This window comes from Schistocerca nitens, chromosome 7 (assembly GCF_023898315.1).
Source record: "Schistocerca nitens isolate TAMUIC-IGC-003100 chromosome 7, iqSchNite1.1, whole genome shotgun sequence".
In the NCBI taxonomy this organism is placed as follows: domain Eukaryota; kingdom Metazoa; phylum Arthropoda; class Insecta; order Orthoptera; family Acrididae; genus Schistocerca; species Schistocerca nitens.
In genome coordinates this window covers 428,613,254-428,638,073 of record NC_064620.1, presented here as the reverse complement: position 1 = coordinate 428,638,073, position 24,820 = coordinate 428,613,254, and positions in this window count along the sequence as shown.

Here is a 24,820-nt window from a genome sequence, read left to right as displayed (position 1 = left end):
AGCCTCTCTCTACTGATGACATTGATGCGGTGGTTCAATCGGTCACCACCGGCATCGTTACTGCCGCCGAATCAGCCATTCCCCGTTCCTCTGGGTCCCCTCGGCGGCGGACTGTGCCTTGGTGGTCGCCTGAGATCGCTGAAGCGATTAAAGATCGCCGGCGGGCGCTCCAGCGTCACAGGCGACATCCCTCCATCGACCACCTTATCGCCTTCAAACGGCTGCGTGCGCGGGCCCGCCTCCTTATCCGCCAAGGCAAGAAGGAGTGCTGGGAGCGGTATGTATCCACCATTGGCCTCCATGTCACTCCATCGCAGGTCTGGGCCAAGATTCGACGCGTCTACGGCTATCGGCCACCTGTCAGCGTCCCTGCGCTCTCACTGAATGGAGCAGTTTGTACTGACTCCGACGTCATTGCAAATCGCCTAGCAGAGCATTTTGCTATGAGTTCCGCTTCTGCGAATTACCCCCAGGCCTTCCGCTCCATTAAAGAGCGGATGGAACGTCGGAGCCTTTCGTTTCGCACCAACCACCTAGAATCTTACAATGCTCCATTTAGTGAGTGGGAATTTCGCAGTGCCCTAGCTGCTTGCCCTGATACCGCTCCTGGGCCAGATGGCATCCACTGTCAGATGCTGAAACACCTTTCAGTGGACTGCCAGCGGCGCCTTCTCGAACTTTACAACCGTCTTTGGGTCGAGGGGGAGTTTCCGTCGCAATGGCGGGAAGGCATTGTCATCCCCGTTTTGAAACCTGGAAAGAACCCTCTGGAGGTGGACAGCTACCGTCCCATTAGCCTCACCAACGTTCTTTGCAAGTTGCTTGAACGGGTGGTGAGCCGGCGCTTGAATTGGGTACTGGAGTCTCGGGGCCTTCTGGCCCCGTCTCAGGGTGGGTTCCGTCAAGGCCGCTCCGCCACCGACAATCTGGTGAGCCTGGAGTCGGCCATCCGTACTGCCTTTGCCCGCCGTCAGCACCTGGTCGCTGTCTTTTTCGACATGCGGAAGGCGTACGATACGACATGGCGTCATCACATCATTTCTACGCTTCATGGATGGGGTCTTCGGGGTCCTCTGCCGATTTTTATCCGCAATTTTCTGTCGTGTCGTACCTTCCGCGTGCAAGTCGCGGCCTCGTATAGTTCCTCCCACGTCCAGGAGAACGGTGTGCCACAGGGTTCTGTTTTAAGTGTCTGTCTGTTTTTAATAGCCATTAACGGACTTGCTGCGGCCGTGGGAAATTCTGTCTCCGCTTCCCTGTATGCTGACGACTTTTGCCTTTACTACAGCTCTACAGGCATTGCAGCTGTTGAACGTCAGCTATAGGGCGCTATCCGTAAGGCGCAGTCTTGGGCTGTAGCGCATGGGTTTCAGTTTTCGGCAGCCAAGACCTGCGTTATGCATTTCTGCCGGCGCCGGACAGTCCATCCTGAGCCGCAGCTTTATCTTGCCGACGACCTCCTTGCAGTGGTTGAGACCCACAGGTTTTTGGGGGTCGTTTTTGACGCTCGGTTGACTTGGCTGCCTCATATTCGGCAGCTCAAACAGGCGTGTTGGCGGCATCTCAAAGCACTGCGATGTTTGAGCCACACCCGCTGGGGCGCCGACCGCTCTACCCTGTTACGGCTCTACCAGGCGTTAATCCAGTCCCGCCTGGATTATGGGTGCCTGGCTTATGGCTCAGCATCCCCGTCTGCGTTGCGGATGCTGGACCCAATTCTCCACAGCGGGATACGCCTTGCCACTGGTGCTTTCCGCACCAGCCCTGTGGACAGCTTACTAGTGGAGGCAGGTGTCCCTCCACTGCGGTTCCGACGCCAACAATTACTGGCTGCTTATGCTGCCCATGTTTTTAGCTTGCCCGGGCATCCAAATTACCGTGTGCTGTTCCCACAGTCGGTCGTCCATCTGCCAGAGCGTCGGCCCCGGTCGGGTTGTCCGATCGCCGTACGCGTTAAGGAGCTTCTCTCCGGGCTTGGATTTTTCCCTGTTCCACCTCCTTTCCGGGCCACTTCGCGTACACCCCCATGGTGTTGTCCTCGCCCTTGCCTTCGGCTCGACTTGGCACAGGGCTCGAAGGACTCGGTCCCTTCAGAGGCCTTCCGCCGCCGCTTTTCTTCCATCCTGGCCACGTATGAGGGCTATGGAATTGTTTACACCGACGGTTCGATGGTTGCTGGTCGAGTCGGTTATGCGCTCACTCTAGGGGACCATTCCGAACAACGTTCCTTGCCGGATGGCTGCAGCGTTTACACTGCTGAGCTGGTTGCCATCTTTCGTGCCCTAGAGTATATCCGCTCCTGCTCAGGTGAGTCCTTCGTTATCTGTAGCGATTCCCTGAGCAGTTTACGAGCTCTCGACCGGTGTTTTCCTCGTTCCCGTCTGGTGATGGCTATCCATGAGTCCCTGCATACTCTTGCGCGTTGCGGCCGTTCTGCGGTCTTCGTGTGGACCCCAGGCCATGTTGGGATCCCCGGCAACGAGAATGTTGACCGGCTGGCGAAAGAGGCGACTAGTGCACCATCTCTGGACGTTGGCCTCCCGGAGACAGATTTGCGAGCGTTCCTTCGCCGCAAAATTCTGGACCTTTGGGACACTGAATGGCGCGCCGTGCCTTCACGCAACAAACTTCGGGCCATCAAGGGGGCTACCGGTGTGTGGCGCTCCTCCTTGCGGGTCTCTCGCAAGGAGTCTGTTGTCCTATGCCGGCTGCGCATTGGGCACACTCGGCTTACGCACGGCCACTTATTGCGCCGTGAGGACGCACCTCTCTGTCGCTGCGGCTCCGTTTTCTCTGTGGTCCATATTTTATTGGAGTGTCCGCTTTTAGCTGTGCTCAGGCAGTCGTTCGCACTGCCTGACACGCTCCCTGCCCTTTTATCTGATGACTCTGTTATGGCTGGCTTAGTTCTACGTTTTATTCGGGCAGGGGGTTTTTATCATTTAATCTAAGTGTTTCTGTTTTATCTTGTTGTTTTGGTGTTGATTCTGGCCTTTGGCCTCCGGTTTTAAACTGATTTTTTTTAATGTGTTTTAAGTGGTTGGCTTTTCCTTTTTTATTTCTATGGTCGGCCAACCACCGTCACACTCTGTGTGATTTTAGTTCGTTTTGTCTGGTCTTTGTCTCAGTCTCTCTTGTTCTGTGTTGTCTGTGCTCTATCCTGTGTCTCGATTTTATTCTCTGTGGGTGTTTTTAGTACTTGGAAAAAGGGACCGATGACCGTAGCAGTCTGGTCCCTTTGATCCCCCAAACCAACCAACCTTTGATCTGACCTCCCGGGTTCGATTCCCGGCCGGGTAGGGGATTTTCTCTGCCCGGGGACTGGGTGTTTGTGTTGTCCTCATCATTTCAGCATCATCATCATCATCATCATTCGTGATAATGGCTAGATTGGACTGCGTAAAAAAATTGGAGTGTGAAAAAATTGGGACTTCGTACGGGCGCTGATGACCGCACAGTTGAGCGCCCCACAAACCAAACATCATCATCATCGACCTGGTGAGGATCCCAAACATTCGAACAGTACTCTAGAATGGATCGCAATAACTTTCTGTATGAGCAACACATTCCCTAAATTCTCTCAGTTAAACGAATTGAGCATTCGCCTTCCCAATTAGCAAACTGACGTGCCCATTCCATTTCATACAGCTTTGCATCGATATGACTCTGTCCAGCTGCATCCTAATGATGCTGTATTCGAACGTTAAAGGTCTGTTTTTCCTATTCATTCGCATTAACTTTCATTTTTCTACGTTTAGAGCGAGCTGCTTCCCCCATGAACCATGGACCTTGCCGTTGGTGGGGAGGCTTGCGTGCCTCAGCGATACAGATGGCAGTACCGTAGGTGCAACCACAACGGAGGGGTATCTGTTGAGAGGCCAGACAAACATGTGGTTCCTGAAGAGGGGCAGCAGCCTTTTCAGTAGTTGCAGGGGCAACAGTCTGGATGATTGACTGATCTGGCCTTGTAACATTAACCAAAACGGCCTTCCTGTGCTGGTACTGCGAACGGCTGAAAGCAAGGGGAAACTACAGCCGTAATTTTTCCCGAGGACATGCAGCTTTACTGTATGATTAAATGATGATGGCGTCCTCTTGGGTAAAATATTCCGGAGGTAAAATAGTCCCCCATTCGGATCTCCGGGCGGGGACTACTCAAGAGGACGTCGTTATCAGGAGAAAGAATACTGGCATTCTACGGATCGGAGCGTGGACTGTCAGATCCCTTAATCGGGCAGGTAGGTTAGAAAATTTAAAAAGGGAAATGGATAGGTTAAAGTTAGATATAGTGAGAATTAGTGAAGTTCGGTGGCAGGAGGAAGAAGACTTTTGGTCAGGTGATTACAGGGTTATAAATACAAAATCAAATAGGGGTAATGCAGGAGTAGGTTTAATAATGAATAAAAAAATAGGAGTGCGGGTTAGCTACTACAAACAGCATAGTGAACGCATTATTGTGGCCAAGATAGACACAAAGCCCATGCCTACTACGGTAGTACAAGTTTATATGCCAACCAGCTCTGCAGATGATGAAAAAATTGATGAAATGTATGACGAGATAAAAGAAATTATTCAGGTAGTGAAGGGAGACGAAAGTTTAATAGTCTTGGGTGACTGGAATTCGTCAGTAGGAAAAGGGAGAGAAGGAAACATAGTAGGTGAATATGGATTGGGGGGAAGAAATGAAAGAGGAAGCCGCCTTGTAGAATTTTGCACAGAGCATAACTTAATCATAGCTAACACTTGGTTCAAGAATCATAAAAGAAGGTTGTATACCTGGAAGAATCCTGGAGATACTAAAAGGTATCAGATAGATTATATAATGGTAAGACAGAGATTTAGGAACCAGGTTTTAAATTGTAAGACATTTCCAGGGGCAGATGTGGATTCTGACCACAATCTATTGGTTATGAACTGCAGATTGAAACTGAAGAAACTGCAAAAAGGTGGGAATTTAAGGAGATGGGACCTGGATAAACTGAAAAAACCAGAGGTTGTACGGAGTTTCAGGGAGAGCATAAGGGAACAATTGACCGGAATGGGGGAAAGAAATACAGTAGAAGAAGAATGGGTAGCTCTGAGGGATGAAGTAGTGAAGGCAGCAGAGGATCAAGTAGGTAAAAAGACGAGGGCTAATAGAAATCCTTGGGTAACAGAAGAGATATTGAATTTAATTGATGAAAGGAGAAAATATAAAAATGCAGTAAATGAAGCAGGCAAAAGGGAATACAAACGTCTCAAAAATGAGATCGACAGAAAGTGCAAAATGGCTATGCAGGGATGGCTAGAGGACAAATGTAAGGATGTAGAGGCTTGTCTCACTAGGGTTAAGATAGATACTGCCTACAGGAAAATTAAAGAGACCTTTGGAGAGAAGAGAACCACTTGTATGAATATCAAGAGCTCAGATGGCAACCCAGTTCTAAGCAAAGAAGGGAAGGCAGAAAGGTGGAAGGAGTATATAGAGGGTTTATACAAGGGCGATGTACTTGAGGACAGTATTATGGAAATGGAAGAGGATGTAGATGAAGATGAAATGGGAGATAAGATACTGCGTGAAGAGTTTGACAGAGCACTGAAAGACCTGAGTCGAAACAAGGCCCCGGGAGTAGACAAGATTCCATTAGAACTACTGATGGCCGTGGGAGAGCCAGTCATGACAAAACTCTACCATCTGGTGAGCAAGATGTATGAGACAGGCGAAATACCCACAGACTTCAAGAAGAATATAATAATTCCAATACCAAAGAAAGCAGGTGTTGACAGATGTGAAAATTACCGAACTATCAGTTTAATAAGTCACAGCTGCAAAATACTAACGCGAATTCTTTACAGACGAATGGAAAAACTGGTAGAAGCGGATCTCGGGGAAGATCAGTTTGGATTCCGTAGAAATGTTGGAACACGTGAGGCAATACTAACCTTACGACTTATCTTAGAAGAAAGATTAAGAAAAGGCAAACCTACGTTTCTAGCATTTGTAGACTTAGAGAAAGCTTTTGATAACGTTAACAGGAATACTCTCTTTCAAATTCTGAAGGTGGCAGGGGTAAAATACAGGGAGCGAAAGGCTATTTACAATTTGTACAGAAACCAGATGGCAGTTATAAGAGTCGAGGGGCATGAAAGGGAAGCAGTGGTTAGGAAAGGAGTGAGACAGGGTTGTAGCCTCTCCCCGATGTTATTCAATCTGTATATTGAGCAAGCAGTAAAGGAAACAAAAGAAAAATTCGGAGTAGGTATTAAAATTCATGGAGAAGAAGTAAAAACTTTGAGGTTCGCCGATGACATTGTAATTCTGTCAGAGACAGCAAAGGACTTGGAAGAGCAGTTGAACGGAATGGACAGTGTCTTGTGAGGAGGATATAAGATGAACATCAACAAAAGCAAAACGAGGATAATGGAATGTAGTCAAATTAAATCGGGTGATGCTGAGGGGATTAGATTAGGAAATGAGACACTTAAAGTAGTAAAGGAGTTTTGCTATTTAGGGAGTAAAATAACTGATGATGGTCGAAGTTAGAGAGGATATAGACTGGCAATGGCAAGGAAATCGTTTCTGAAGAAGAGAAATTTGTTAACATAGAGTATCGATTAAGTGTCAGGAAGTCGTTTCTGAAAGTATTTGTATGGAGTGTAGCCATGTATGGAAGTGAAACATGGACGATAACCAGTTTGGACAAGAAGAGAATAGAAGCTTTCGAAATGTGGTGCTACAGAAGAATGCTGAAGATAAGGTGGGTAGATCACGTAACTAATGAGGAGGTATTGAATAGAATTGGGGAGAAGAGAAGTTTGTGGCACAACTTGACTAGAAGAAGGGATCGGTTGGTAGGACATGTTTTGAGGCATCAAGGGATCACAAATTTAGCATTGGAGAGCAGCGTGGAGGGTAAAAATCGTAGAGGGAGACCTAGAGATCAATACACTAAGCAGATTCAGAAGGATGTAGGTTGCAGTAGGTACTGGGAGATGAAGAAGCTTGCACAGGATAGAGTAGCATGGAGAGCTGCATCAAACCAGTCTCAGGACTGAAGACCACAACAACAACATGTAAGATATAAAACGCCGGCATACTAACGTCGCATTGAACTCTGTCTCTAATGATCACTGCATCAACGAGACATTGGCCGATAGGAAAGTCGTACAGTGCTGATCAACTTCACCACAGCCAAGGAAAGGAAGTGCTAATTTTCGTTATCCATCATTGGAACGTTCACTTAGCAACTTTGTTTTACCAATTTTGATTGTTAATGCCACAAACAGGAGCATATTTTAAGATGAGCGTAGCGTTTATCTGCACGAGAATGAAAAACGACCCACAAATTACTAAAATTCCGCCCTGAATCGAGATAGTTACGTTCTGATTTTCCGACCGAATAAGAGACTCGCCTTCTACAGGAGTGAGGCAAATTCTCCCATATCACGCTCTTCCGAGTTAGCACTGAAAAGGGTCGTATCATCGAATATACAGGACAAGGAAATAAAAGATGCGATTTAGGGGCAATAGCTGTTCAGAAACGGAATTGTCTCACCTGGTACTTACATGTTATCGCTGTCGAGATAGTAAAATTGGGTCCCCGTAATCGTCCATAGGATTTCAGACGGAACGTCCTTTCCATTCCGATACGCCTAGCTTTACGGTACGCTTTAAAACGAGGCGGCAGTCAAACACGGCATTATAGTTACATACGCGTTCTACTTTCATGCATCTCAATTCACACCGAAACGTACTACATCCGTGTGCCTTTCTCTACGTAACAAAAGAACCACTGAACGCATTGCGTAAGACGACGTCGTAAGTCTAGTGCTGGCAGTAACTTCTGTTTGTCAGGCTCGTCTGTTGGCTCCCATTGCGTTTCTTAATTTGATTTTATTGGATTGAATTTTCTCGTTATGAGAGTATTCAAGGGCGACCTGTTTTAATTGTAAAAACCGTTCAAAAGTCAAGATCGCACAAAATACTTTTTATTCAAGACAACCGGTTTCAGCAGTCTTCGTTGTCATCTGGCAATGGCAAGGAAAGCGTTTCTGAAGAAGAGAAATTTGTTAACATCGGGTATAGATTTAAGTGTCAGGAAGTCTTTTCTGAAAGTATTTGTATGGAGTGTAGCCATGTATGGAAGCGAAACGTGGACGATAAATAGTTTAGACAAAAAGAGAATAGAATCTTTCGAAATGTGGTGTTACAGAAGAATGCTGAAGATTAGATGGGTAGATCACATAACTAATGAGGAGGTACTGAATAGAATTGGGGAGAAGAGAAATTTGTGGCAAAACTTGACTAGAAGAAGGGATCGATTGGTAGGACATATTTTGAGGCATCAAGGGATCACCAATTTAGTATTGGAGGGCAGCGCGGAGGGTAAAAATCGTAGAGGGAGACCAAGAGATGAATACACAAAACGGATTCAGAAGGATGTAGGTTGCAGTAGGTACTAGGAGATGAAGAAGCTTGCACAAGATAGAGTAGCATGGAGAGCTGCATCAAACCTGTCTCTGGACTGAAGACCACAACAACAACAACAACAGTTGTCATCCTCAGGTCTTAAACATTCTTCTGTAGTAAAGCATGTTCATTTTACGCTGAACCTCATACACAAAATGTCAAGTGGATAAAATTCAGCACTTTATAATCGTTTGTCATCGCTAAAATATGTAAAAACACACAGCACCTTGTCCAAAATGCCATATGCTTGTTCTTATTGCCCACAGATTCTTTTTAAATGATACGAATATGTTGCACAATAGCACATCTGTATACGTATGCTGGACCATACTTTTTTTTACATTTTATTGAAAACTTTACAGTCATGTACAACTGCTTGTTAAGTACAGTGAAGGCAGTTAAGTTTCAAATATACAAATAAATTTATATGTACATAAATTTACAAACGTCAATTTTTGTTACGTCAGAGATTTGTGTATTTCTCTTGCAAATAACCTGCTGTTAAACTATCAATTTTGTGACTGTTCTGAGTAATTAGTGCTTTAATATTTGTTGACAAGATAATCTACATTTTTTGCGAAAGTTTTCTCACAGTTTATTTTTGTTTGTAGCCTATTTAATACATCCAAGTATGACGTGGTTTAGATCTCCATCGTCTTTTAGATTTTTACTGCATGTAGGATGTTAGATTAAAACATTTAAAATATGTGGCCTTTAAAATTCATTAATTATTATTCTTCTGTGAGACAAGACGGTCAGTGTCCTCTAGGAAAAATGTTTGCGGTGCACATAGGAACCATGATTGATACCATGCGTGCACCTCTTCGTCTGAAGCAAATCGACAGCCACGAATGTCTGTCTTCAGGGCTCCAAAAATATTTGAAATCGCATGGAGAGACATCGGGACTGTATGGAGGATGTGCCCGCCCACATATTGCCAAGGTTGTTTCGACTAGGCTGCAGAAGTTTCGCTGGGAAGCCCTTAAACACCCTCCATACGATCCCGATAACCCCCTATGCGATTTCCAAATTTTTGGAGGCCTAAAGAGAGACGTACGTGGCCGTAAATTTGCTTCGGACGTAGAGGTGCATGCCAGGGTACTATCACTGTTCCGTAGGCAACTGCAAACATATTTCCATGAAGGTACTGACAGTCTTTTCTCACAGTAGGATAAAAGTATTAACAGTTACGGCGTCTGCCGGCCGTAGTGGCCGAGTGGTTCAAGGCGCTGCAGTCTGGAACCGCGCGAACGCTACGGTCGCAGGTTCGAATCCTGCCTCGGGCATGGATGTGTGTGATGCCCTTAGGTTAGTTAGGTTTAAGTAGTTCTCAGATATATTTTTGAAGTTACGGCGATTAATTCTGAAATAATGAACAGTTTATTTGCTTCTTTCCATTTGTATAGTTTTCATTGGATCGTCCCTTATAGCTTAAATGCCACACCTTGCTGCATCCTCGTCGCTGATTGGCTGTCGTTTTATGGCCGTAATTCCAAAAGTGTACATTTACCACCTATGGCTACATAGAAAATTTTGCCTTATTCGACGTCCCCTGCCGTGTTCGAACCGTATTATCCATTCGTATTTCTCCACATTGTATGCTCATATAGGGATGTCGAAATGCTGGAAAACTGTAGCGAAATGATGTTAAGTGGGGTAGCACGTCAAACGGGCCGACTTGGAGCGGGAGAGGCATCACATGACATTTTAATTTCCAGTGTCTATAGTTTTACAAATCAATTCATAAAACATTGTCAGCAACACCAGGAAGGATTCAGGATTCACACTCATTGCAGTGGAAGTTCGAAAACATAACAAAATAATTTTTTTTACTTGCGAAATTTCATCATTTGTTCACTTTCTAATGGCTGCAATTGTTGCTATAGGTACACTTTTCTTCATGAGTTAGAGGGATTCTTCCATGAAGTTTGCACAACATACATACCATACTCACATTTGTATGAAACTATAGAATTTATTTAATTTATGAAAAAACGAATGAACTGTAATATTTTAAACTTCATGTTTAGAAAAAAAAAACAAATTTTATAGTTAATTACCTCAATTTTTACCACAGTTTTTAATAGTTTTGGAAATTTCTAGAGTTTCATACACCTTTAAGTGTGGTTTGTATGCTGTGCAAAATTCATCGAAGAATCTCTCTTTACTTATGAAGAAAAGTGTACCTATAGCAACAAATACTGTCATTATAAGTGAAAAAGATGATGAAATTTCACATGTAAAAAAAATCATTTCGTTATATTTTCGAACTTCCACTCCTATGAGTGTGAATTCTGAACCCTTCCTGGTCACGCTGACAAAGTTTTATGTATTTATTTGTAAAAAGTATAGGCAGTGGAAACTAAAATGTCCTGTGGTGCCTCTCCTGCTCCAAGTCGGCCCGTTTGACGTCCCACCACCCTTAACACACCTTGTGCAGGGACTGGGAGTTGACCCTAAACATAAATGAAAGGTAAGGAAGGAAGGCTGATTAGTGGTTAGCGCCCACTTGACGACAGGGTCAAAATCAGTCGTGTTATTTTCAAAGAAAACATCACGGCATTTACCACTCTATTGCGAGTAAAATGTTTTAACCATTCTATCACCTCAGTCGGTTCAACGTAAACAAAAGTACTGTTTTGCGTATAAGTCACAGAAAATTTCCATATTTGCTCTGTTACACGAGTCACGATGAATCGTTAAATATGTAGGAGCATACGAACAGAACTACAGGGATGGACCATTCCATTGTGACTACCTGCTTAATATCCTGTTGGTCCACCTCTGGAGCGCAGTTCTGCAGCGATTCTGCTTCACATAAATTGGGCAAGTCCTTGGTAGGTTTCCGGAAGTAAATGACACTATGTGTCTACGAACAGGACACACACTTCCCGTAAATTAAAGGCCGCTCGTTTGTGGCTGTGGACCTGTCGCCCAGTAGCCTCCCAGTTGTGTTCCATTGGATTCATATCAGGCGAATTTGGTAGACGATACATGAACACTATCATGCTCTGAAAACAACTACAGCATGGTTGAGACAGTTATTTTGCTGGAAGGTGCCATCGCCGTCGGGAAAGACGTCAAGCATGAAGGGACGCAGGTTGACTGCAATAATGTTTACGTAGTCCACTACTGTACCGGTGCCTTGATTACTGCCACAGGCTCCATAGTGGCCCAGGTTGAGTGCCCTCATAGCATAATATTGCTCCCCCCCCTCCTCCTCATCCACCTCTCGCTAGCCTTCATCTGCGGCGCGACCCTTGTTTCGAGCAGCCGTTCGCCTGGATGACACTGTAGCCGGACACAATCATCAACCTGTTATAACAAGAAACTTTATCCTTTCGACCAAGCAACACATTTCCTTAGGTACATTGTTCAACCTGTACCGAGCGAGGTACACGGGACTCGCATTCGGGAGAACGACGGTTCAACCCCTCGTACGGTCATCTTGATGTAGGTTTTCTATGATTTGCCTAAAATAGCTTCAGGCAAATGCCGGGATGGCTCCTTTGAAACGGCACGGCCGACTTCCTTCTCCAGTCCTTCCCTAATCCGACGGGACCGATATTCCCCTCCTTCGAATCAACCAATCAGCCGACCTCTATGCTATCACGCCGTTGACAGTCATAACTGACAATGTCGTTGGGTCAGCATTCGAACATTTCGAGATCGTCTGCTGTAGAACTCTTCAGCAATGTGCGCTGAACACTGCGCTCCGAAACAGTTTCGCCTGCACCAGCATTATACTCTGTCGTCAAATTACCACATATAGTCGCCTGTCCTGCTTCATAGAGTGGACGAACCTCCGACATCCACGCTTTTTGATGAGACGTGGACGTCCAGCACCTTGTCGCCCACTCGTGGTTTCAGCGCCCTTCAACCGCTTTCCAGCAGCAGTAGCAGGCGAACAGCCGACCTGCTTCGTCGTTTCAGAGATGCTCTTTCCCAAGCACTGGGCCATAACCAGCCCTTTGTAGGGTCGCTTTTATCAGTGGATTTTCTCCATTCGTCTGTGCCCCGCTTGTATACTTTCCTTACCGCGTCTCGTACACGCAAAGCCACCAATCGGCTTTCAGTATTTCGTTGGCTCATCGGTGTAGGAGGACCTTCAATTTAATGTGGACTTCGAACCTCGGTGCAGCTTGCTACTTTCCACATTAGTAAATAATTTCGAGAAGTGAAATAAGAGGTGAGGGACAGCAAAAAATTATAGTCACTCTAGGACTGATCCCCAGACCTTTGAATTTGTAATCTAAACTCACCTAGTCACAAAACCCCTGAATTTGTAATCTGAAGTCACCCCAAAAAAAAAAGCACAACATTGCACCACAGACGTACGTGGGTGGTCGGTCCGTGGTGTAGACCAAAGACTGGCATCTGTGTGGAGTTGTGGCAGTGACCGCGGTTTCTCACCCACGTCCTTCAGCTGCCAGATAGAAGGCCGAGCTTCAGTGAGAATGCAAGCTGGGACCCCGCTCGCTCTCGTACCCGTCTGCTGGCAACACCGCCTGCGAGGAACACGCCAGGAAGTGTTGGCCGCGAGCAAGCGAGCGCTGAACACTGCAGTCCCAAACACTTTCTGACTCACAACGGGAAACAGCCACATCGTTACACATTACCAAGGCGTCAAAAACCATTACCAACCAACACTTACGGAGACAGACTGAAGTATCTTACGAACGAAAGCCAACGGTATTTTGCCCTTGAAGATGTCCATCGCCCACTCTTAAAGAGCCGTCAAGGCACTGATACGCGCAAGATCATGTTTTGCCATGTACAACATTAGTATATTAACTAACAGGTATTGCTCCCACAGATATCTGCCTTACAATGCTGTGTTGTCACCAAACCTAGTGTGATAACCCCTTAGGGGGAGGGTGGGAAACACGTAAAGCAATCAGCCCAGTTTCGCGAATTAAGGTATGTGTACCTTATTTTACTATTTCTATCGATTAAGTAGCCATATCGATTTTTATCTATGCGTCGGACTCCTTTTGGCGATCATAAAATATTTTCGACCGTAGAAACTTTAATGAACAAGAACAGGCTCACTTCTATTCTGGCTAATACAGTCGTGATTTATCACGGTTTTAAATAACATTTTACGAATTCACAACCTGTATCCCTCCGCACTCCTCCGACATTAAAATGTTCGTCACATTGTTTATCACCGTAGCTGTGATTAGTAACAAGTAACAACTTCAGATGGTTCAAATGGCCTGAGCACTATGGGACTTAACATCTTAGGTCATCAGTCCCCTAGAACTTAGAACTACTTAAACCTAACTAACCTAAGGACATCACACACATCCATGCTCGAGGCAGGATTCGAACCTGCGACCGTAGCAGTCCCACGGTTCCGGACTGCAGCGCCTAGAACCGCACGGCCACCGCGGCCGGCTAAGTAACAACTAACAGACACTTTCGTGCGTATCTGCTAACTGTAATCTGGTAGATGAACTGTGTCAGCGCGTGTGTCAGGTAGTCCCAGTCTTCAAGAAGGATCGTCGAGCAGATGCGGAAAACTGTAGACCTATATCTCTGACGTCGATCTGTTGTAGAATTTTAGAACATGTTTTTTGCTCGAGTATCATGTCGTTTTTGGAAAGCCAGAATCTACTCTGTAGGAATCAACATGGATTCCGGAAACAGCGATCGTGTGAGACCCAACTAGCTTTATTTGTTCATGAGACCCAGAAAATATTAGATACAGGCTCCCAGGTAGATGCTATTTTCCTTGACTTCCGGAAGGCGTTCGATACAGTTCCGCACTGTCGCCTGGTAAACAAAGTAAGAGCCTACGGAATATCAGACCAGCTCTGTGGCTGGATTGAAGAGTTTTTAGCAAACAGAACACCGCATGTTGTTCTCAATGGAGAGACGTCTACAGACGTTACAGTAACCTCTGGCGTGCCACAGGGGAGTGTTATGGGACCATTGCTTTTCACAATATATATAAATGACCTAGTAGATAGTGTCGGAAGTTCCATGCGGCTTTTCGCGGATGATGCTGTAGTATACAGAGAAGTTGCAGCATTAGAAAATTGTAGCGAAATGCAGGAAGATCTGCAGCGGATAGGCACTTGGTGCAGGGAGTGGCAACTGACCCTTAACATAGACCAATGTAATGTATTGCGAATACATAGAAAGAAGGATCCTTTATTGTATGATTATATGATAGCGGAACAAGCACTGGTAGCAGCTACTTCTGTAAAATATCTGGGAGTATGCGTGCGGAACGATTTGAAGTGGAATGATCATATAAAATTAATTGTTGGTAAGGCGGGTACCAGGTTGAGATTCATTGGGAGAGTCCTTAGAAAATGTAGTCCATCAACAAAGGAGGTGGCTTACAAAACACTCGTTCGACCTATACTTGAGTATTGCTCATCAGTGTGGGATCCGTACCAGATCGGGTTGACGGAGGAGATAGAGAAGATCCAAAGAAGAGCGGCGCGTTTCGTCACAGGGTTATTTGGTAAGCGTGATAGCGTTACGGAGATGTTTAGCGAACTAAAGTGGCAGACTCTGCAAGAGAGGCGCTCTGCATCGCGGTGTAGCTTGCTGTCCAGGTTTAGAGAGAGTGCATTTCTGGATGAGGTATCGAATATATTGCTTCCCCCTACTTATACCTCACGAGGATATCACGAATGTAAAATTAGAGAGATTCGAGCGCGCACGGAGGCTTTCAGACAGTCGTTCTTCCCGCGAGCCATACGCGACTGGAATAGAAAAGGGAGGTAATAACAGTGGCACGTAAAGTGCCCTCCGACACACACCGTTGGGTGGCTTGCGGAGTATAAATGTAGATGTAGATAGGCAGTGAAATGTTCTCACCTGTAAAGGCGATTACTTGACAAGACCTTAGATTAGCATTTTCAGTAACCGAACTGACAAAAATTACATTAGATGGCATTAGATGGTATTGTTAATATCCGCAACTATAATTTCGTCACTTGTTACAGAACAGGCTGGAGAGCGATATTGGATCCCCCATGAAACCTTGGTTGTGGTGACAAACTTAACTGTAGCATAATCAGAAATCTAGGTTAGATTGAAAGGTGATAATTTGGTTGTGAGTTGACGAAGCCAATAAATGTGAATCCTAATAAAGGCTGTGGGAACATTTTGTACTGCAGCATAGCCTAATATTTTACTTTCACGCCAAACACACTTTGGAACGTTTCACACAAGGCACTTTTCATCGTAGAAGCTACAACTGAAAGGTAAACGAAAAACGCAAAGAAGGTGGGGGCAAGAGAGGGAGAGGCACTACGTAATTTTTACCATATGATAAACAAAGTTACGTGAGAGTTGGACCGCTTGTGCACAGAGAAAATTTTATCCTGACAAAATAGTCTGTAGTAAAAATTGTTAACATTGGTTCTTCATATAGCTTTAAATTTTGTAGTAATGGAACAAGCGTGAAAATATTAATAGTGTGTGTTAAGAATCACAACTGAAATTGCCGCACAATACAGGGTGATTAAAAAAGAATACCACAACTTTAAAAATGTGTATTTAATGAAAGAAACATAATATAACCTTCTGTTATACATCATTACAAAGAGTATTTAAAAAGTTTTTTTTTCACTCAAAAACAAGTTCAGAGATGTTCAATATGGCCCCCTCCAGACACTCGAGCAATATCAACCCGATACTCCAACTCGTTCCACACTCTCTGTAGCATATCAGGCGTAACAGTTTGGATAGCTGCTGTTATTTCTCGTTTCAAATCATCAATTGTGGCTGGGAGAGGTGGCCGAAACACCATATCCTTAACATACCCCCATAAGAAAAAATCACAGGGGGTAAGATCAGGGCTTCTTGGAGGCCAGTGATGAAGTGCTCTGTCACGGGCTGCCTGGCGGCCGATCCATCGCCTCAGGTAGTTGACGTTCAGGTAGTTACGGACAGATAAGTGCCAATGTGGTGGCGCTCCATCCTGCTGAAATATGAATTGTTGTGCTTCTTGTTCGAGCTGAGGGAACAGCCAATTCTCTAACATGCGAACAAATGCTTGCTGGATGCGTGCTACATTTTCATCACTCGTTCTCGGCCGTCCAGAACTTTTCCCTTTGCACAAACACCCATTCTCTGTAAACTGTTTATACCAACGTTTAATACACCACCTATCAGGAGGTTTAACACCATACTTCGTTCGAAATGCACGCTGAACAACTGTCGTCGATTCACTTCTGCCGTACTCAATAACACAAAAAGCTTTCTGTTGAGCGGTCGCCATCTTAGCATAAACTGACGCCGACGCCTAGTCAACAGCGCCTCAAGCGAACAAATGTACAACTAAATGAAACTTTATAGCTCCCTTAATTCGCCGACAGATAGTGCTTAGCTCTGCCTTTTGTCGTTGCAGAGTTTTAAATTCCTAAAGTTGTGGTATTCTTTTTGAATCACCCTGTACAGCACGAGTTCGTGTTTATAATACGAAGTTTATTTCTTCGACCACAGATAGGTTATACATCGATAGAGTAAGAAACCAGGTTCTTAGAATGAAGTATGAACATCGGTCAACAGATGGCACAGGGCGTTGAATTTTTTAACGCTACTTTTCCTTATTACTTGTGACTTGAGATCAGTCGACATAACATAATAACTGTCGAAATAACTTTGTAACAGTCGAAGTAACATGTGACTTCTATTCGCGGCCAATACTGATAACTTGTTGTGGAAACTCACTTCGCTGGTCGGTGCGGCTCTAGGCGCTTCAGTCTGGAACCGCGCGACTGCTACGATCGCAGGTTCGAATCCTGCCTCGGGCATGGATGTGTATGATGTCCTTAGGTTATTTAGGTTTAAATAGTTTTAAGTTCTAGGGGACTGATGACCTCAGATGTTAAGTCCCATAGTGCTCAGAGCCATTTGAACCAATTTTTGGAAACTCACTTCTCAGTCACTTGTAATTTTTAACGGTTACATTATTTCTTGGCCACTCGTGCGCCATGCAGTGTTGAAGGTGAACACAATGTAGCAGCACTATTCCACCGTAATCTTCACGACTGAAGCATTCAGTGGGTGTTTCATCTACACTCATATAGTGCCACGGAGTATCTGGCTGTCGGTATGTTGTTCCATTCCACTTCCATTACACGTTACAGGGTCTGGTAACGCGCCCATTGCGTGTGCATTGCGCGGAACGGCCCTGGGCGCCATAGGACTGGCGCATGACAAAGAAACGCAGCCAGCGCAGAGCGGCACGGCCTCCGTTACGGTAGGCGAGCCAAGCAGATCCTGCTAGGGTGCCGGTACAGGAAGTCTCGCGTACGCCGCGTTTATGTGGACTCCCAAATCCCGTTTTTCGTAAACCCATTTCCCTGAGGGCGTCATTTGTTTTTCAAAATTTTGTTTAAAGTGGGCTAAATGATTTTCTGTGGAATGAAGGAAAAGAAACAGCACTGTGCTGACTTCGAAGTTATTAATTTCCTTTACTTAAAGAATGAAGAGGGTGTACCTCCCACTGAAACACATGTTACGGGCATTTTCATTCCACTTACTTCTGTATGAGCAGTAATTAATCTTGCCTTCGCGGTTCTTTGGGGTCTGTAGTATGTTCCTCAAGTAACACTGGTTCTTGAAAGTTGGTAAGCAGTTTTTCGTCAGCGAGTCGACACCTGTCTTCAACCATTAGCCGTTTCTGGTTTTTCAGCATTTCTCTGACAAACGAATTTGGGACCATTTGTGTTGTCCTTCTCTGTTGTAGTTTTGTGGTCTTAAGTCGGAAGACTGGTTTCATTCAGCTCTCCATTATCTGCTCTATCCTGTGCAAGCCTCTTCATTTCGGAATAACTACTGTCGCCTACATCCTTTTGTACCTGCTTACTGTATTCATCTCTTTGTCTCCAGTTTTGAACCCCACCCCCCCCCCCCCCCCGGCCCCGCTCGCTCCACCCTCCCTTTCCTCCCATGCTAAATGGGTGATCAAATGGTTCAAATGGCTCTGAGCACTATGGGACTCAACTGCTGAGGTCATTAGTCCCCTAGAACTTAGAACTAGTTAAACCTAACTAACCTAAGGACATCACAAACATCCATGCCCGAGGCAGGATTCGAACCTGCGACCGTAGCGGTCCTGCGGTTCCAGACTGCAGCGCCTTTAACCGCACGGCCACTTCGGCCGGCTAAATAAATGGGTGATCGCTTGATGTCTCAGAATGTGTCCTATCAACCGATCCTTCTTTTATTCAAGTTATGCTACAAATTTCTTTTCTTCCCAGTTCTGCTCTGTACCTCCTCATTGGTTACATGATATACCGATCAGATCTTCACCATTCTTGTGTGACACCACATTTCAAATGCTTCTATTCCCTTTTGGTCTGAACTGTTTATAGTCTACGTTTCACTTCCACATTCCACTACACTCCAGACAAATAACCTCAGAAAAGACTTCACAGCACTTGAATCTATATTTGATGTTCACACATTTCTCTCCGTCAGAAACGCTTTTCTCGCCATTGCCAGTCAACTTTTTATATCCTCTTTATTTTGGTCATTATCAGTTATTTTACTGTCTATACAGAAAAACTCACCCACTACTTTAAGTGTTTCATATCTTAATGAGTTCCCTCAGCATTACTTAATTCGACTACATTCCGTTATCCTCTTTTTGCTTGTTTTGATGTTCATCTTATATACTCGTTTCAAGACACTGCCCATTTCGTTCAACCGCTCTTCCAAGTCCTATGCTGTCCGTGACGGAATTACAATGTTACCGACAAACCTCAAAGCTTATTTTTCTAAACTTCAATTTCCTTCTCCTAATTTTTCTTTTGGGTTCTTTTACTGCTTGCTCAGTGTACAGATTCAATAACATTGAGGATAGGCTACAACCCTGTATTAATCCCTTCTCTATCACTGCACCCGTTTCATACCCCTCGACTCTTACAACTGCCGTCTGGTTTTTGTTCAAGTTGTAAATAGCCTTTCCCTCCCTATATTTTACCCCTGCTACCTTCAGAATTTCAAAGCGAGTATTTCAGTCAACAGTGTGTCAAAAGCTGTCTCTGGGTTTACAAATCCTATAACCTTTCTTCTAAGAGAAATTGTAGAGTCAGTGTGGCCTTGCGTGTTCCTACATTTCTCTGGAAACTTACCCGAAGTCAGAGTCTAACAGTTATTCCATTCTTCTGTAAAGAATTCTTGTTAGCATTCTGTTGCCGTGACTTATTAATCTGTTGGTTCGATAATATTCACATCTATCAGGACCTGCTTTGGAATTATTACATTCTTCTTTAAGTCTGAGGGTATTTACCTGTCTCACGTATCTTGCTTACCAGGTGCAATTGTTTCGTTGTGACTGGCTCTCTCAAGGATATCAGTTGTTCTGAGGGCATATTGTCCATTACGGGGGTTTGTTTCGACTTAGGTCTTTCATTGCTCTGACTAATTTTTCTCGCAGTATCGTGTATCCTACATCATCTTCATCCATGTCCTCTGGCCTTTCTGTAGTACATCTTTCAAGTACATTTCCGTTGTATAGCCTTTCAATACACTCCCTTCAGCTTTCCCTTCTTTGCTTAGTACTGGTTCTCCATCTTCTTTGTATACATTCAATACTCCATGTTTAGTGCTCCTCAATTGTTGTGAAAGATAGACACTGTTGAATACAGGCAGAAAGCGGCTAGAAGCGATGGAAATGTGACTTTGGGGAAGGCTGACGAACAGTGGTGCGTACTCAATTTTTCGTTAAGATAAGCAGTTAGAAAAAAATAAAATGTCTGGTTTAAATATGCAGTTGCCAAAGTCGTTAATCATCAGGTCATAAAACTCAATCTCAACTGCCGCAGGAAAATTTTATTGGAAATTTGTGGGAAGGTCCTATGGGATCATCTAACGTACGCTAAGAACCACACACACACACACACACACACACACACACACACACACACACACACACACAATGCCCTAGGGAGGACTCGAACCTCCGACGGGGGGAGCCGCGCGGCGCATGACAAGGCACCTAAGACCGCGCGGCCAACGTGCGCGGCAACTGCCGTAGGAGATGCTTTCCAGTTGACTACATACATCGTTCTTGTGAAACACAACTATCTCTTTAAACACATGAAGTGTTGAGTGCTGTTGACAAGGAATTTCAGATTTATTCTGTATTTCTAGATATACAGAAGGCTTTTGACACTTTACCTCACAAGCAGCTTGTAGTAAAACTACTTGATTATGAAATATCGTCTCAGTTATATGACTGTATTTGCGATTTCCTGCCGGAGGGGTTACGTTTCGTAGTAATTCACGTAAAATCATCGAGTAAAAGAGAAGTGATTTCTGGCGTTCCACAAGATAGTGCCATTGGCCCTCTGCTGTTACTTATCTATGTAAACGATTTAGGAGACAGTCTGGGCATCCGTCTTAGGTTGTTTGCAGATGATGCTGACGTATATCGTCTAGTAAAGTCATCAGAAGATCACAACAAATTGCAAAACGATTTAGAAAAGAAAGGTGCAAAAACTGGCAGTTGACCCTAAGTAACGAAAATGTCTTCCACACGAGTGCTAAAAGGAGTCCGTTAAACTTCGATTACACGATAAATCAGTCAAATCTAAAGACCATAAATTAACTAAATACCAGGGAATTACAATTACGAACAACTTAATTTGGAGAGACCACATCGAAATGTTGTGGGGAAGGCAAACCGAAGACTGCGTTTTATTGGCAAGACACTTAGAAGATATAACAGATCAACTAAAGAGACTGCCTGCAATACGCTTGTCCGCCCTCTTTTTGTAATACTGTTGCGCTGTGTGGGATCCTTACCAGATAGGATTAACGGAGTATATCGAGAAAGTTTAAAGGAGGACAGCACGTTTGGTATTATCGCGAAATAGGGGGAGAGAGTCACGGAAATGATAGAGGATTTGGGGTGGACATTATTAAAACAAAGACGATTTTCGTTGCGGCGGAATCTTCTCACGAAATTTCAACAATCACCTACTTTCTCCTCCGAATTGGAAAATATTTTTTAGACGCCGACCTACGTAGGGAGAAACGATCATCAGTATAAAATAAGAGAAATCATAGCTCGCAGGGAGAGATACAGACGTTCTTTTTTTTTCGCGTGCTGTTGCCGATTGGAATAATAGAGAGTTAAGGTGAAGGTGGTTCAATGAACCCTCTGCCTGGCACTTAAGTGTGATTTGCGGAGTATCCAGGTAGATGTAGACAGATGTAGAAATTGACAAGCAGATCATAGACCAAGATAATACATTAAAATATTTAGGGTACAGTATTACACACGGGGCGAACATTTAATGGAAAATAAATTAGACGTATTTAACTATTTGTGGGGAAATTTACACAGAATATTGGGAAAGGAAGTCCGCTGAGATACGCTACTAAAGTTCTCTAAGGTTTTGGCTCTATCAGCACTGCTCTACGGATGCGAAAAATTGACTCTTAAGAAGGTAGTTGAAAAGAGAATAGAAGTAAGTGAAATGAATTTCCTGAGATACGTGGATGGATATACTTTGATGGATAAAAAGAGAAATGATATCCGAGCTGAACTGAATATGCAAAACATAAATGACGTAATAAAAGTATATCTGTTAAGATGGAAAGAACATACAGACCGTATGCCAGGTGCAAGAATCACTAAAGCCATTAAAGAATGTAAACCAAGATGCAAAAGATCTTTTGGAAGACCAATGAAGAGGTGGCTTGACCAATTTGAGGGAAACAGAGTGGACCAAAAGGTACAATCCTTGATGTAGATATAAATTAGCCAATGTCGCAAGCTTAGGCTTGGACTGTAAAACAAGATTTGCTGTATAGCACATCTGCAACTGAGAGGCATGGCAATTAATTTAGAGAGATCCGCTTCAGTTGTACTAATCATTTATTCATACCAGATGGTTTGAATAAATAATTGGTACAACTGAAGCGGATCTCTCTAAATTAATTATTAATATTATAAATGCGAAAGTAACTCTGTTGCGTTTTCATCACTAAACCGACTGTAATGAAATTTGATATTGACGTAGCTTGAACGCTGAGGAAGAACATACACCACTTTAGAAACTTGATAAAAATAGGGAATGAAACGACATTACGGAATGAGACAACCTTTTTTGCCTTAGTGAACACAGATCATGTTAAAAATTATTAAATTTGTTGTATAATGTACACGTTGTGTTGCTGCTTCTGTAGCACGATGCATGGATGCACGCTCCTGCCCACGCTCTTCAGCACGCAACTCTAGGCAGCGACGCTGCTGCGTGTCACTTTCTCATGCGTTTGGCTAGTGGGGGTGGAGGGCTACATACATTTATACATAACAACTATAGATATTTACACCACTGTCACCCGAATTTTTGTGAATTACTAGCTTACTTGAATGAGAGGCGAGGTACTGACAGAAGTAAAGCTGTGAGGACGGGGCGTGAGTCGTGCTTGGGTAGCTCAGTTAGTAGAGCACTTGCCCGCGAAAGGCAAAGGTCCCGAGTTCGAGTCTCGGTCCGGCACACAGTTTTAATCTGCCAGGAAGTTTCATACTAGCTTATTTACTCACCATTACAACCAAATTATTGATATGCGAGTGTAACTGCAGGTAATAGCTACGCTCAATTAAGGTGTGAGGGGGAAAATAATTGCAAAAGTATATAGAATGAAACATCGTGATTTAAAAACTACGAGCGACATTATAGGCTTCTTCGTCCCCGTTATCTGGGTCTGTTGTCTTGTCGAAAAGTGAAACTACTTGACTGCGATATAAGGTCTTCACGAAACGAAATGCGGAACTCCACCCCATAGCCTACACTGTAGGCAATCCTTTCTTTACTTGTTCGTCTAGAGCTAAGGGTCTTTTGGTTGTCTTGGAAAAAAGTAGCAGGTATCTTCAAAGTGAGGGAAAACATCAGTATTTTTTTTTTTTTTTATTTTTGGCACAGTTTGTGATAGTTCTGAATTGAGTCGATGAGTGAAACGGTGAACGAACATTATAGTAGAAAACGTATTGATCACTCTTGATTGCAATCCGTTCAAATGACCAGCTCCATAGCAACTTTGAGCATGTTCATGAATTTCAAAACCAGCTGTGGCACAGTGAAGTGTTGACTAGACACATGAGAAATTATAGACATCAGTTGCCTCATTAAGAAGAACTGAGACGAAATTCGGTCCGACAGTCAGTGTGTCATCATCTCACAATAGCACTTGCCACGTACGTCCTCAATTATTTGATGGATGTACTCCAATCTCTCTCTTCCTGTACAGTTTTTGCCCTCTACAGCTCCCTCTAGTACCAAGGAAGTCGTTCCCTGTTGTCTTAACTTGTCCTTTCCCGCCTCCGTGTCAGTGTTTTCCACATATTCCTTTCCTCTCCGATTCTGCGCAGATCCATCTCATTCCTTATCAGTCCACCTAATTTTCAAATGCTTCGATTCTCTTCTGTTCCTGTTTTCCCACAGTCCATGTTTCACAACCATACAATGAGATGCTCCAAACGTACATTCTCAGAAATTTCTTACTCAAATTAAGGCCTATGTTTGAGACTAGTAGACTTCTCTTGGCCAAGAATGCCCTTTTTGTCAGTGCTAGTCTACTTTTGATGTCCTGCTCGCTCTGTCCGTCATTGGTTACTTTGCTACCCAGGTAGTAGAATTCCTTAATTTCGCCTACTTCGTCACTATCAGTCCTGATGTTAAGTTTCTCACTGTTGTCGTTTCTGCTACTTCTTATTACTTTTGTCTTTCTTCGATTCACTCTCAGTCCATACTCTGTACTATTTATACTGTTTATTCAGTTCAGCAGATCATGTAATTCTTTTTCACTTTCACTCAGGATGGCAATGTCATCAGCGAATAGTATCATCTCACCTTGAGTTTTAATTCCACTCCTGAAACTTTCTTTTATTTCCATCATTGCTTCTTCGACGTACAGACTGAACAGTAGGAGCCAAAGACTACATTTCTATCTTGAACCCATTTTAATCCGAGCACTTCGGTCGTAGTCGTCCGCTCTTGTTATTTCCTCTTGGCTCCTGTACGTACTATTATCAGCCACATAACGAATCCTTCTCCGGTTATACCATTATCTGCTGCTGTTAATATTACCCTACACTCATCTGACTAGAAATAGTTGTCTTCTTTTCATTTCACTTCACTGACGCCTACTATATCTGGATTGAGCGTCTCCATTCCCTTTTTCAGATTTTCTAGTTTCTCTACCACGTTCAAGCTTCTGAAATTCCACGCCCCGACTCGTAGAATGTTATCCTTTCGTTGGTTATTAAGTCTTTTTCTCGTGCTCATCTCCCCTTCGGCAGTCCCCTCAGAGAGATCCGAATGGGGAAGTATTCCGGAATGTTTTGCCAATGGAGAGATCATCATGGTACATTTTCAATTACAG